General features: G+C 36.7%; 1 protein-coding gene across 13 annotated transcripts in view; it reads left to right on the top strand.

Moving 5' to 3' along the window:
* The window catches only part of Tle4 (TLE family member 4, transcriptional corepressor), a 135,984-nt gene that overhangs the window by 100,115 nt on the left and 21,377 nt on the right, over positions 1-14,492 (top strand). The window contains exon 10 of one of the 13 annotated variants that reach the window (XR_013438061.1): positions 542-591. The exons of the other annotated variants lie outside the window; for them this stretch is intronic. The gene's annotated coding sequence lies outside the window, so the exon portion shown is untranslated. The remainder of the gene's footprint in view (positions 1-541; positions 592-14,492) is intronic. 13 annotated transcript variants of the gene reach the window in all.

The following is a 14,492-nucleotide window of genomic DNA, read 5'->3' as shown; positions in this document are numbered from 1 at the left end:
CTTTTATGGCAGCACTTAAAATCATAGGATTGTCTTCTAGTATCAGTCCTTTGTAACCCTGTGTGACTTACCTCATACCTTAAGATTTAGGTTTCCAGCTATATAAAATGAGGCTGAAGTAAATGAGTCCTTCTAAAAACTTCCATTGAGCATGAAAAGCACATGTGTTGGTTACAGTGCAGATTCTGATTTAGTAGGTTTGAATGTTTAATAAACTGAAAGTCTGTATTCCTCATGAGCTCTCAGAAGATGCTGATGTTGCTAAACAGTAGCCCACACTCTTGAGTAGCATGGGACTGAATTATTTCTCTGATCCTCTTAGCTAAAGATGAGAATTTTCCTGTAGTAGCTGGGTATTTCATGTTGAGAAGGCCAGTCTTGCTGGTCTTCACTTTCCATTGTCCCCATCATCCCTTTGGGCAGTGTAAAGGAAAGATCAGAATATGCTAAGTATTGAATGATGGTGCTTGAAAAGACCTGCTTGTTTACTGTTTTATGGTTTGGACTTTTGTTTAGTTTTTGTTTTGTTTTGGTTTTTCAGGCTAAAACCTGAAACAAAATTAAACCCCATTCCTTCATCCCACAGTAAAGGTAAATTTATTACCATTCTCGTAACTATGATTAAATGTCAATTCTTTTGCTTTATGTGGTGTTCTTGGCCACTTACTACATTAAATGTTATGTTGTTGCTGTTAGTGCAATCAGATTGTAGTATGGATATATCTTTGGATTATTTTGAAAAATGTTCCTATCGTATAGTTTGAGCTTGAAAATAGAAGTGCTGAGTTTGCATAAATGATTTTAAGAAATAATTTCTTTATTACTGTTTCATTGAACTTATGGTGACACTAAACATTGAGACTTTGATGTTTTATATGGTATTCTTCCCCACTAATTAACTGGACTAATGAAGTTAATTAGTGGGAAAGAATGCCGTATAAAACATCAAAGTCTCCATGTTTAGTCACAACTTAAAAAGGAGTTTTATACTCTTCGATTGCCAAACACATTCCAATTAGCAGAAAGAAGGTCAGAAATTCAGTTTTCCCTCTTCTGATCTTCAAAGCCTTTCCAGACTCTTCTTGTAGGCCATTGGTTACTTGAGCCTGTGTGTTAATCTAGAAAAGCTGACAGTGGCATGTGGAAGGCAAAATATTTTCTTGTAAGCTAAAAACCAGCCCAGGGACTCAGTTTCTGCAGAAACAGAGACTTCGTTCCTGCAGAAGGCACTGAGGACTTCAGTGTACTAATTGGAAATAATTACTCTACATTTGGTAGAGTAATGGATTATAATAGTCCATTTTCTGTTGTTTGTAACAAAATACCTCAGGCTGGGTATTTTATAAAGGAGTTTTATTTGGCTCACAGTTTTGGAGGCTGAAAATCTAAGATGGGGAGGGCCCATTTGTTGCCTTCTGATGAGGTACCAATGATGGATCTCATCACATTGAGGGGAGAACAGGAAAAAGGGACCATATGGTGAGACAGGAAGTCAAGAGGGATTCAGGGGCCAGGATTGTTCTTTTTATAACAACTGACTTCTGCAAGAACTACACTAATTTCTCGCAAGGGTGGCCCCCTCCGTGACTTATTTACATTGAACTAGGTGCCACCTCTTAAAAGATTTCACCACTTTTCAACACATAGGGTACCAAGTCAGCACATGATCTTTTGAGGGACACACTTAAACCATAACTAAACCATAGCATGGGTTTTTGTTTTTCTTTTGTGTTCTGTGATTTTATTAATTTATATTCACTTCATTTTTCTATATATTACCATATATTACTGTTCTAAAGCCACTTCTCTAATGTCTGATAATTAAATTTCCATAATGAGCCAAGAAAACGTGTGTGAAAAGTCTTTGTATATAAAGTCTTAGAATATTAAATGACTGTGCTGAAAAGTTGATTATAAGAATTTCTTAATGACCAGTAGTTGAGTAACAAGAACTCCTCAGGTCATTTCCCTGTGGTATGTGTTCTAGTGTTCTGTTAGTTTTTTTTTTTTTAATCAAGCTGATTTTACAATAGCAATAATATAATTCAGATAAGCAATTACTGTAATTGACCTTGGCAATGAGTGTCCTTGGCTTTTACCACAGTTTGCTTAAATCCTGAGGATGACCAATTATCTCATAATGCTCACTTTATTGAGATTATTGTTTTAATTATGGCACTCAAAATATATCAGTTTGTCAGCATTATAGAGTCACTCATGGAAACAGGCTTTTAGAAATGCATAGTGTCTAGCCTCATTTTATGACAAGGTTGTGATTGTGTTTTCTTTTTCCCAGCTCCAATGTGATTTTGAAATATGTTATTTCTTACCAGTTGTTCATGACACAATCAGTTTACAGGGAGATAAAGTCTGTGATCTATCACTGAGTTAATTTTGCTCTTGGAACGTTCTTTAAGGTGACTTGGTGCTAATAGCTAAGCAAGTCTGTTGATTAGGAATTCTAATTGGCAGCAATCACAGTGGCTTGTTGATTATCAGATTATGCCTTAGGTCAGAGGTTGTCAACTTAGAATCATCTGAGAGCTTTTAGAATAGCTCATACCCAGCCCTTGCTCCGACTCCTCCTCTTTATGGAGAGAGAGTGATTTAATTGGATCAGTTCAATTTCCTTCCTTTATCCCATCCTTTCCTTTCTTTTCCTATCCTTTCCTTCCTTCCTCCCTCCCTCCCTCCCCCACACCCCTCCCTCTATAAGTAAATCCTGTATCGGAGAACCACTACCCAGAGCTTGCATTGTTTGTTCCTTCTGATTCATCTCACCCCCACCATGACCCCACCCCAGACAATACAGTACCTTTTGGGGTATCTTTGCTGTTCTGTGTCTTGCTGTAATTCTGTTTACCCCTAAACTTATCTCAGTTTCCCTTGTGTGTCTGAAATAGCCTCATTCTCTGCAGGCTTGGGTCCTGGAGCTACTTACTCTTCCTTCCCAAGAGGTTCACCAGTGGGAATTCTTGGATAAATCTCACCCCTTTATAAATCTGAGAGCACTGTTTCTTGCTAATGGCTCACTATGCTCTATAATTAATTTATTTGGTTGTTGATCGTGTAAATATATTATTTTCGTAAGTTTTTTGAGTAAGGATCAGAATTCATTCTTTAGCATCCAAAATATTTGGGATGTTGCTCTGCTAATTTTAATTCTGCTTGATGAGATCAGTATAGTGATAAAAGGTCCAGTTGTTTTTTCCTCCTTCTGTGATGACTTGGAGGTTGCTGTTCATGTGCATTATACAGTCCAATGAGCCCTTTGTGGTTAGCATTATTCTCCTAGGATACCTAACACCCCTCCCCTTTTTTGATTAACCTATATGGGATTGCAGGTGCATGAAGATGACATTATTGTTGAAAAGCTTGATTCCATTTTTTTTTTTAACACAACACATATCTGTATGAAGGGAGTCACTACTCAGTTAATACTGCAAAAATCTTTCTCATATCCATTCTCTTTGCTCTTTTCTCTATTGCTTATCCACTCATGAGCTACCATCTTCCTGCTCTGGACCACCGCATTAGCTGCTGACCACTCCCCTGCAGACACCAGTAATGATAAAAGCTTGTCTTAAATGACCCAATTTCAAAATTTGCTATTTTAATTTTAGTGTACATGCAAGATTTATACACTGCACATCTATTGTTGTTATTTTTAATTTGCTAAGGATGGAGGTAAGGATGGAGATAAGCAAGGCAATCTTTTCCTTTCGGGGCTTTTGAAATTCTTATCCTGATTTTAACCTTCTTTAACATCAAACTTTCAAAGATTTCTGGGTGTTATTTAGAACACAAGAATCATCACTGTCCTTAAGTGGCACTTAGAATAAAACAGACCTCACCATGGCCTGCTGGGCCTAACTTCTCTGGATCCCCCTCTCCTCTGTGTTGTCTTCTGATGCTCCCCCACACTGTTCCTTCCAAATTCAGCACCCAGAACTCTCATGTACAGTGTCACAGCAAGCTTCTCCTCCTTTGGTATCTATGTGTGTGCTATTCTGTCTAGAATAATTCTCTCTTGTCTGCTCTTGCTTAAGGCATTAATCAGAGTGTTTTCTTTTTTGAAGAAGCCCTTCTGGACCACCCTATGGCTAGTCTAAATTTCAACCTTTCATTTATTGCCTTTGTAATATATCACCATTTGCAATTGCTATATTAATTTGTACTAACGTCATAACTTATAACTTATTTATTTTATGTCTTGTAACTAGAACTAGTACTCTATAAGGGTGGTCTTTAAGATCTGCCCTTTTTCTTGTATTCTTAGTGTCTTGGGCCCAGCAGAGTATTTGGCACAAAGTTGGGAATCATTGGGTAAACCTCATGCTTTTTTAATTAAAAAATTACGGGCTACATACACCTGCCCCAGCTTCTACCATTAGACCTGATGTATCACTCCAGAGTCATTTGTCAAATTTCAGTGAAGTGTAGGGGATGCAGGTCTAGACCTCACTAATGCTGTCATAACTCAAGGTTCTTTTAGGCTTTAGAGACTGCAGTTAAAGCATAACTTCTGAAGAGGACACTAAGCCAAGAGGGGAGGTAGAGATGTGGACTGGAAGTATGCTCTGAAATGTTTGCATCTGTAGAAATGGAATGCCTCTTGCCCAACATTAAGGCTTGAGAAAATACCTGTTACCTTCTATCCAAAGTGAGTAAGTAAGGAGCAGAGGAGAAAGCCTTCAACTTCCCAGATTGGTTTTCTGGCAAAGTTTTGGCAATTGTCTTTTTATTTTGGAATAAGAACAAAAGGAAGGGTGGCGTGTCAGCTACTTCATCTAGTTACCTCAGTTGTCTTGACACTGTTTTGCTCTTAAAACAACCATAAACTGGGTAGTTTAAACAATAGAAATTTCTTCTCACAGTTCTGCAAGATGGTAGTTCATGATAAAGATGCCACTGGTTAAGTGTCTGATGAGGACCTGTTTTCTGGCTCATAGATGGTGCCTTCTTGTTGTGTTCTCATTGGTGGAAAGGGCAGAGGAACTTCTGTGGGTCTCTCTTATAAGCATGTCAATTCCATTCATAGGCTCCTTCCTCAACCTATGTCTCCCAAAACTTCCCTTTTGGGATTTGGGTTTTAACATAAGAATGTTGGTGGGACACAAACATTCAGACCATAAAAATGAGGATCCTGTAGGACAAATGCCCTTGTCTCTACAGGTATGAAGATTAAGACCTGGAGGTGGGTTGACTTGCCCAGAGTCTCACAGTTGATAAATGTTAGAGTTAAAAATTAAAACCAGAGCATTCTCTGGAGCACAGGCCTATTTCATCCCATCCCCTTTTCTCTAAACTCTAAGGATGTAAAGCAGGAGCCTTATTCACTTTTGTGTCCTCAATGTCTAGCATATTGCCAGAGTAGACTAGACTACAGAGTAGCCATTCAGTTCAAGGTGTAGGTTTTAACTGACATTACAGTCCCAGACTGTGCTTGCAAAGTCTTGATTATTCAGATGGAGAAATAAACCTCATTTTCTATCTACCAGCTAGTATTGAAAGAATTTATTCTGAATCATTCCCACCTAGTGGTCTGGGTGCCCTGATAAAGGCTGCTCATGACCTCTCTGATCCATTATTTGTTTACAGCAGAGAGATGTCAGTGGGTATCTGTTTTGGCAAATTTTGTCAGTGACTTAAACATCTGTGACATAACATTTGATTAATACCATTCTCCTGTATCCTTTCTTTGAAAGCACTAGATTGTGAGATCTTCTGCATTTTGATTACTGCTTCCTGGGTACTTAGAAACCACAGAACTCACAAAGATAGACTGTTGACTGTGTTAGCAAGAGGGATACCTTAGAATATGACAGGAGAATTCCTATGGGCACATGTGAAGAGAGAGAAAGACCAGAGTACAAAAATCATATGTGTATTTTGAATTGTTTTCATCTTCATTCATTGTGCAAACATTAATTGCATTGTCCTTGCATTGTAAAATGAAGGGTTTCCATTAAGCTGTATTTAGTATTTAACAGCAAAAGCATAAACAGACACTGAGCTAGTGTTCTTTCTCTTCTAATAAAATTGTTTGATTAAATGGTGTCCACTTCATTTTTCTGTGTGGTGAGTGAGAGTATTTTTCTTCCAGTTCATTTTGAGCAGGCCGCTATTACCGCACCATTTAGCTCAATGCCAAATTGCAGTTGGCTCCATTCAGTTCTGTTTACTGAGTAGTGCTGTAGTGATTAAATGTCACTGGGTACACTGAGTATACAAAAGTAATTAACCTAAAAGGACATGTTAGAATAAGGGTCAACAACCTCTTTAGCCCATAGTGCCACCAGCAAGACTAAGTATTGACAGAGATATTGCTGACAGGGCTGGAGCAGAGTGAGGGATATGTAAAAGGGAAAGGAGAGAAACAAATGGCAGTGAAGTAGGAAGGAAAAGGTCAAGAAGCAGGAGTACTTACACTTGTCTGGGATGGCAAGTAGAATGGAGTCTAAGATATTTTTCATCAACCTTTATAATTTAGCTCTCTGACCTATAATTGTTTGGGGAGAGGATGAGAGAATAGACCACAACTTGAATTCCCTATCATTCTTTCAACACTGGTTAGTGGAGTGTTCTTTCCTGGTTAAACCAGGGTAATCTTGACACTTGCTTAGTGAATCAGATTGTTCTTGCAGTGTTTTGTATATATTGTCAGACCCTTACATTTTTAGATCTAGTTGTCATGCTATTGCTTGAAATAATTTCTTTAGAATGATTTTGATATAGACCTCTAAGGGTCTATATCTCATTTGCTTTTTATTCCTCAGTATATTGAAGTCACTGTCAGTCACAACTGATATTAATGCTTTATGTTGCTTTACATACTAAATTTTTACATAAAACTCTAGGTAGCCTGTGACTTAAAAATCAACCAGTATAAAACACCTTTTTTTAAACAGGTGTTATATTTTTTTGTCTTATATTTGCTTTTTTCTTTCACCATCTTTATGTGGTAACTTAACTACCCGGGGCGGGGTGCGGGGCGGGGGGGGGGGACTGGGAGTGCTGAGAATTTTTCTTTTTACCACATACTTCTTGAGGAATAAACATTGCCAGGAAATCTCCAGGGACCTCTTTTCTATAAATGTGTGACACAGAAAAAATGCTGATGGCAGCATTCTTCCTGTAGTGGGTCTGTCAGGGATGGTTCCTTTAAATCTTGTCTTCTGTAAATCTTGTCTTTTCACTGGTCAGTTTTCAGGAAGATTTGATTCTCCCTGGTCACAGACAGCTGGCGAGTACATGATGAGAAATAAGGAAGAGAGAGGGACAACAAGTTGAAAGTAGTCTCTCTTTCACTAAAGTTATTACTTTTAGAAGAAAGAATAAAAATTAGTGGCTTTGATAAATTTATTCAACAACAGTGTTTAGTGTATGTGCAGGCAGAGGACAAGCCTGAAGCAGACCTTGGAGTGGGATCTGTACTCTCAATTGGTGGAGAGGCAACAGGGAAAGGCACCGAGTTGGACTCAGTTGCTCTACCTGGCACTATTCTGACACACCTGTTTTAGTCTTTTTTTTTTTTTTTTTTAAACACTGTTTCCTCTTACTGTCTTTTTAGCATGGTCTTGAAAATTGTTTGTCATCCTGTCACTTCCCAAATCACCACCTTGAAGGCTTTCTCCTTTGGTTTGTATATATATCCTTCATATACCACACATAGCTGTGTTACTACAAGAGTCAGTATAGTGAGTATTGAGAATACAAAGAAAGAAGATAAAATAGTACATGCCTTTGGGGGAGTGCATAATCTCAAATTGCAATATAACAAAAATAATATGAGAATGAGTTAAAGGTATGCATAAACAGCTCATACTTTGTGCTCTTTTTTGTTGTTGTTCAACAGCTGTTAATTAAGTCATTAAAATGTTGGACTGCCATGGTGATCAAAGCAGGCAGTGGTCCCTGCCTTCACAGAGCTTCCAGTCAACGAAGAGCAAATAAAATACTGGCAGTGATAAAAATGCTAGGAAGGACACACATATACAAAAACCTATTGATAGGATTTAGAGGTGGGGTCCTTGGTTAACATCACAGATGAAGCCTTTCTGAGAATGTCACATATAAGCTGTGACTGAAAAGATGTTAGGCCAGAGAAGAAAGTTTTTCACAGAAGCCTGAACAAAGACTCTGAGGGATTAAAAAAAAAAAAAAAATTGGGATGAGATTGGAAGTAGACAAACATGGATCAGGTCATGCTTGTACTCCTATAAAGGGCTAAATACTTGTTTAATGGGTGTTGAGTTCCATTATAACTTTAAGAACTTTTGGACTTAGAAGCCACAAGTGGCTTTTCCAGTCACAGAAATGTAGCTGGTCCAAATTGAGATGTGCTATAAGTATGAAGTAGATACCAGGTTTTTATAAAGGGACATAAAATATCAATAATCTTGATATATTTGGTTAAATATATGATTAAAATTAATTTTGCCTGTTCGTTTTATATTTTTAAATATCTGTTAGAAAAATGTAAAATACATGGGCAGCTCACATTATATTTGTCAATTCTGTTGTAAAGAGCAACTCATTTTAATATTGAAGGACCTTAAGACCAAATAAAAGCTATAACTGATCATTGAAAACTATTAAGCCATTTTGTGATGGGATGGATGCAGACCTGGAACTTCTGATTAGCCACCTTAAAATTGCTAGGCAGCTTTGCTTTAAAGGGATACATTGTTATTTCCTTTTCTCTTGCTGAATCACCCTCAGCTATTATAGAGTATATTTGCATACATAATACATAAGAATATATATGAGGTTCTGTGGAGTTAACACTCTTTGGAAGAAAAAAATGTTGAGCCTTTCAAATTGATTAAAACAGTTTACTGGAAAAAGTGGCAAAATGAAAAGACTTCATTTTCCAATAAATTTTAATAGTTACTAAAATGAGGATTCTGGTCCATTAAGATGTAGCTTGCCAAGTCTTAAAGCTTAATCACTTATTTTCTTTGAACCACTACACTACATCAGCTTTTTTTCAAAGCAGTTGTTAGAATTATGTTGATATTTTGACAAAAAGCACAGTGTAGGAATAGGTCTTCCAAAAAAATTCAGGAGAGAAATTTTTGCCAGCCTTCCTCCACTTTTGTTTTTAGGGCAATTAAATTTATGTACCCCACCGTTTGCCAGTGAGACTTGGTAACTAACCTAGGTTATAAGGCAACAGGTAAATAAGGATTCTAAAGTATATTTTATAAGTGCCAGGCTGGGAGGGAAAATCCCAAAAGGTGGTCAATACTGTATAATTTATACAGAGGCAAGACATAAGACTTACAGATTCCATATTAATGAAGTCAGGGAATTCTTGGGAGGGGACAAAAGTACATGGAGTGTTTGGCTTTTTGCAAACTTTGAGAGTTCTTTTGGATTGAAGGACAGGAAATAACTTTGGTCAATTAGATAATTTAAAAGATGTATGCAATATAAAGTTTTTGCACTTTGCTAATTTTTATTACCATTTCTGGTGGACTGTTAATACTATACCATCAGAAGTGAAATTACTTGGTTCATTCAGTTTGTGTCTTGGATTCTCACCTCCATAACAGTGAGGAGTACTTGTTTCCTCTCATTTCTTCAGTTCTTTCCTCATGTGGCCCACAGCTTGGACTGCATGCAGACTATAGAGAGGGAAACTAAACTGTGTACACAAGAATCAAGCTTCTATCTTTGGTGTCAAAGCATCCTGTTCCAGCAGCTGAACTTGCCAGCCTAAGTAACTGTATTTAATGAAATTTTGGGGGCAAAGCCAACAGCTTTATTCCAGGAAGAGGAAATAGCAGTCAAGAATCCCCAAGAGGACATTAAGATAACGTTCTAATTTAAAATCAATTTTATTGATACCTTATAAATTATTAGGGCATTTTATCCTGGACAAAGTAATGCATACTGCTGAGGCCACTAAAAGAAAACATGAATGACTGAATATTGAAGGGAAGTAAGATGTTTGTAAGATGATGGAGGGCAAGGTATAGATTTCATTTATATTTATGTTTCTGTATTTAGTAGATACTCAGTAAATCCTTGTGTAATTAGCACATAAGTGAACTAAAATTAAACAGTGGTTCCCACATTTTCCAGTGAGGAATAGAACTCTTCACGGGGGCTTATAATATGCAAAGTACTGTGCTTCACAACATGATCTCCTTAATCCTTTCAACAACCTTGAACTGCTACTATTGTCATTTTATCCACTGGGAAATGGAAGCTTTAGAAAGATTCAGTAACTTGTCCAAGATCATACAATACCAGCACTGTCTGACTTCATTACTCAGAGCATGAGAATTATAGGTATTGCCTCTCAATCAGTCCTCTGTGAGTTCTTCTGGTTAGATAATATTTTGGTTATCTGCAAAAGAAACTTATCTTGACCCAAGTTTGTATTGCTTGAAGATATGCAGAAATACAATAATTTAATACAATAATAGAACATTTTAAAGAATACATTATTTATGAAAGGTTACAGAGGATGAAACAGTAAAGAACAAAGTTATTATTTCATATGGAGATTATATTAAATATCTTTTTTAACAAGGGCAGATCTTCAGAAAGTCCCAATCGTTTTTTAAAATGAGTTTTGATTTATGCTAATATGAAAAAAGCAAATTCTGTGAGGGTTATATACAGATTATGCTTTTAATGATTTCCTTAATCAAGCAGGTTATAAGGAAGGTCTTACTATAATAATAGTAAACTGACAGAGTGACTGAACTCAAAAGTCCTGCCATAGTCACCTTTCAATAGCAGCATGCTATAAATTTTAGATAAACTTACATAAATTTGCATGTGTTGTGAGTTGACATGTGAGACTTTTGTGTTTTGACCAAATAATTTTCATCTTAAAGTTTTTATATTTTTCAAAATGAGAATTATTTTCACCATCTATTCTCATTGTTTCCTTAAATGAGATAATGCATGTTATAATGTTGTTTTAATACTTATTTTTTAGTTTTAGGTGGATTTTTTAGTTTTAGGTGGACACAATATATTTTATTTTTATGTGGTGCTCAGAATCGAACCCAGTGCCTCATGCATGCTAGGCGAGCGCGCTACCACTTGAGCCACATCTCCAGCCCCATGTTATAATGTTTTATCAGTTATAAGGAGCTCTGTGAATGAGAATATAAACATTTTGTGTTAATACTATACAGTAAAATCTCAGAAATGCCACCAGAATATGGTACTGAGTTTGGTGTACAAAAATTTTATTAAGGCTATTACTTGTACTTCAAAATCTTTTGAAAGTATTTCCAAAATGTGTAATTCTTTTAGGACTCTTTAGTTGATTGATTATCAAAGGCCTTAATCTTCCTTGAAAGTTGACTCTGCTTAGTAGGAAGAGTACCTTGAATCTTTGTTTATCTGCAAGAATACTTTGGCCTTTCAACAAAGTCACCAATATTTATTTCTGGTCCAGACACAGGTCTTTTTTCTAAGGGGCTGCAGAGGAAATTGTGATAGAGCACTTTGTTGTGGCGTCAGTAAAGGTTCTAGATATCTTTAATCTTCTCTGTCCTCCCCAAGATAACAAATGCCCCATAAATTGTCCCTTATAGTCATGATGTCTTCTGCCTCTTCCTTATCCCCTTTATCTGTTTGAAAACTGATTTACCCTTTTGTACCTAGGAGATGGTGTTTTTGAACACCAAAGCTGATGAGCAAACAAGCCACAGCGAATGGGTTTTAGGATTCTTGATCTTGGTTGTCCACTAGACCTTTTTTTTTTTTTTTTTTTTTTTTTTTGTGAGAGAGGAGAGAGAGAGAGAGACTTTTTTTTTTTAATATTTATTTTTTAGTTCTCGGCGGACACAGTATCTTTGTTGGTATGTGGTGCTGAGGATCGAACCTGGGCTGCACGCATGCCAGGCGAGCGCGCTACCACTTGAGCCACATCCCCAGCCCTCCACTAGACCTTTTAACATATCTGTTCTGGTTATAATCAGGGAAGTCTGAGCACTGCACCTGTATGAATGAAAGCAGAATTAGTTTTATGTACATTTGAATTCAAGTTAGAAAGCCCATTGTGCAGATGGTATTTATAACCCTGCCTCAGTGCAGTATTGAATCAAAGCCTTATTAAATAGTGATTGTTGGAAGGAGTTGTATTTTGGTTAATGACAGCCTATTGAAACCCTATTATTAATGAACTATCTGAATATTTACATTAAGGGGAAGTGCTACACAAATGCCTAGAATAGTTTACATGAGATTTAAAATAGAAAAGCCATACTAGCTTACCATCTAGATTTCTGTAGTAAATAGAATTAGCTAGACTGCAATATACAAGGATAGGATCAGAGTTGCTATAGCTGAGGAGACTAGGCTTGTACTTTATGTGGATTATTTTTGTTAGTCCTCAAAGCAGCCCAGGTTTGGGATGTTGTTATCCCAGACTACAGAGAGGCTAAAACTAAACAACATCCCTATGGCTACACAGCTATTAAGTGGAAGACTCTTCACTCAAGACAGTCTGACTCCACAGAGGTTCTCTTGCCTGCTATTAAAACCTCTGCTCCTTGTTATTAAAATTAGCTAATTATATCAATACTACCTTCTTGGGGGAGGGGAATACTTTATAGAATTCTTTCACATACAAGGTCATCTTTGATCTTGAGGTGGTAGAGGAATAGGAGTGGAGGTGTGGGACAACTCCTTTCAAGTTGCTAGAGGTGTCACTTTTTCAGGTGACTTGATTAGTTAAGTCTAGGATAGATTTCAAATTTGAATCTAATACTTTGTTATTTTAAAACACTCTGGCATACAATATTAGGAATAACTGTATTTTTTTTAAAAAAAAAACTTTTCTTGGGCTAGCAATGTAATTATTTTTAAATATCCCAGTAAAAGTATGTAGCTTTAAAAAATAAAGAACTTTCAGTAACCATTCACATTCAAATGAAAAGATTTCTGTTTAATGTTTCTAAATTTGTAGGTTTGCACAGTGTTAGCATATAGCTCCAGTAAATTTCTTTTTTTAATGTTTATTTTTTAGTTACAGGTGGACACAGTATCTTTATTTTATATTTATGTGGTGCTAAGTATTGAACCAGTGCCTCACTCATACTAGGCAGCACTCTACCTCTGAGCCACAACCCCAGCCCCTCCAGTAAATTTCTTATAGTAAGCAATAGAAATAACCTAGCCAAGCTTTTAAAATAATAATAGAGATATTAGAGAAATAAAAATTCTAGTAAAAGCACAAACTGTCTTTATCAGTATTTACTTAATTTTTTTCTATTCACATGCTCAGAAAAGATCCAGATGGATTTCCAGTGACTGAATGGTGGACTTCTAAGATTCATGATGAGAATCTGCCAAGTTCAATTTGATTCCAGAGCAATTATGTTATTAGAACATTGCTGATTACTCTAGTGCCCATTGTGCAGCTTAACCCTTAAATGCTGGTGATAATGAACTACTTTTATCATTTTACTAGCAAATTCCGGGTATAACTCTACTCTACATAAAATTCAACAATAAAACATTTGTACAATCAGAAACAACCAGCTTACGGAAAATAAGACCATTTGATTGTTACATGTATGCAGATAAATAAGCATAAGATTTAAATAGACATTACCATTTAGTATTAATTTTTAAGAAAGTGTTTCATTATTTAGAAATCAATAAAAAAGGGGCAGAGCTTCCATGTTACCAATCCCAGAGAAAACCATTATGCATATCTTAACTGTAGTGAATGGCATCTGTTCTGTGGCATTGTTCTTCCAGTGGACCTCTGCAGTGTGTCACATGAATTTTGGATTAAGATTGAAGAATGTGTTACGGGGGATGTTCAGTCATTTTGTGTTCAAAAATATTTCTGGTGCTCACTATGCTGGGTGCCTCCACCCTCAGGGAATCCACAGCCTGAGGTGAGAAGTGGCCTTGTAAACAAACAGCATTTGTTGCACATGCTCTATTCCTTGAGTGAAGGAAATGTTAAGGAAACAAAGAGGACTGATTAATTCTGACAGCATCAGAGGAAGCTTTGAAAAGTGGCATTAGAGTTGTTTATTATGGGTAAGGATGATTTAAAAAGACATACTGAGTGAAAGGGCATTTCCATAAGCCAGGGTAAAAGGCTGTGGATGTGGTGAACATACATATATCTCTCTGGGGAGCACAGACTGTCAGCAGTGATATGGGAGACAAGGTCAGTGGATTGGGGTGTGAAGTGAGGACTTTGTAAAACTTCTGTAAAATATTCAGAAATTTATCCTATGGATGGTAGGAAACTGTCCTTATTAAGGAGGAGTAAGGATAAGTGGTTGAATATGTCTTTGATAAATATAAATTTCAGACATATGGAGGACAGACTCAAGAGGGATAAACTAGATATCACAGGCATGACATGGGTGTAGTAACTCGTGGATAATGTTTGTGTGCAGGCTTTCAAAGGTCATAAAAAACCTGATTGATTGGGTTGTGATATGAAAGCAAAGTAGGGGCATTGAACCAAAGTAGGGGCATTGAACCAAGGC

This window comes from Ictidomys tridecemlineatus, chromosome 4 (assembly GCF_052094955.1).
Source record: "Ictidomys tridecemlineatus isolate mIctTri1 chromosome 4, mIctTri1.hap1, whole genome shotgun sequence".
In the NCBI taxonomy this organism is placed as follows: Eukaryota; Metazoa; Chordata; class Mammalia; order Rodentia; family Sciuridae; genus Ictidomys; species Ictidomys tridecemlineatus.
This window is presented reverse-complemented; position numbering and strand designations above follow the sequence as displayed.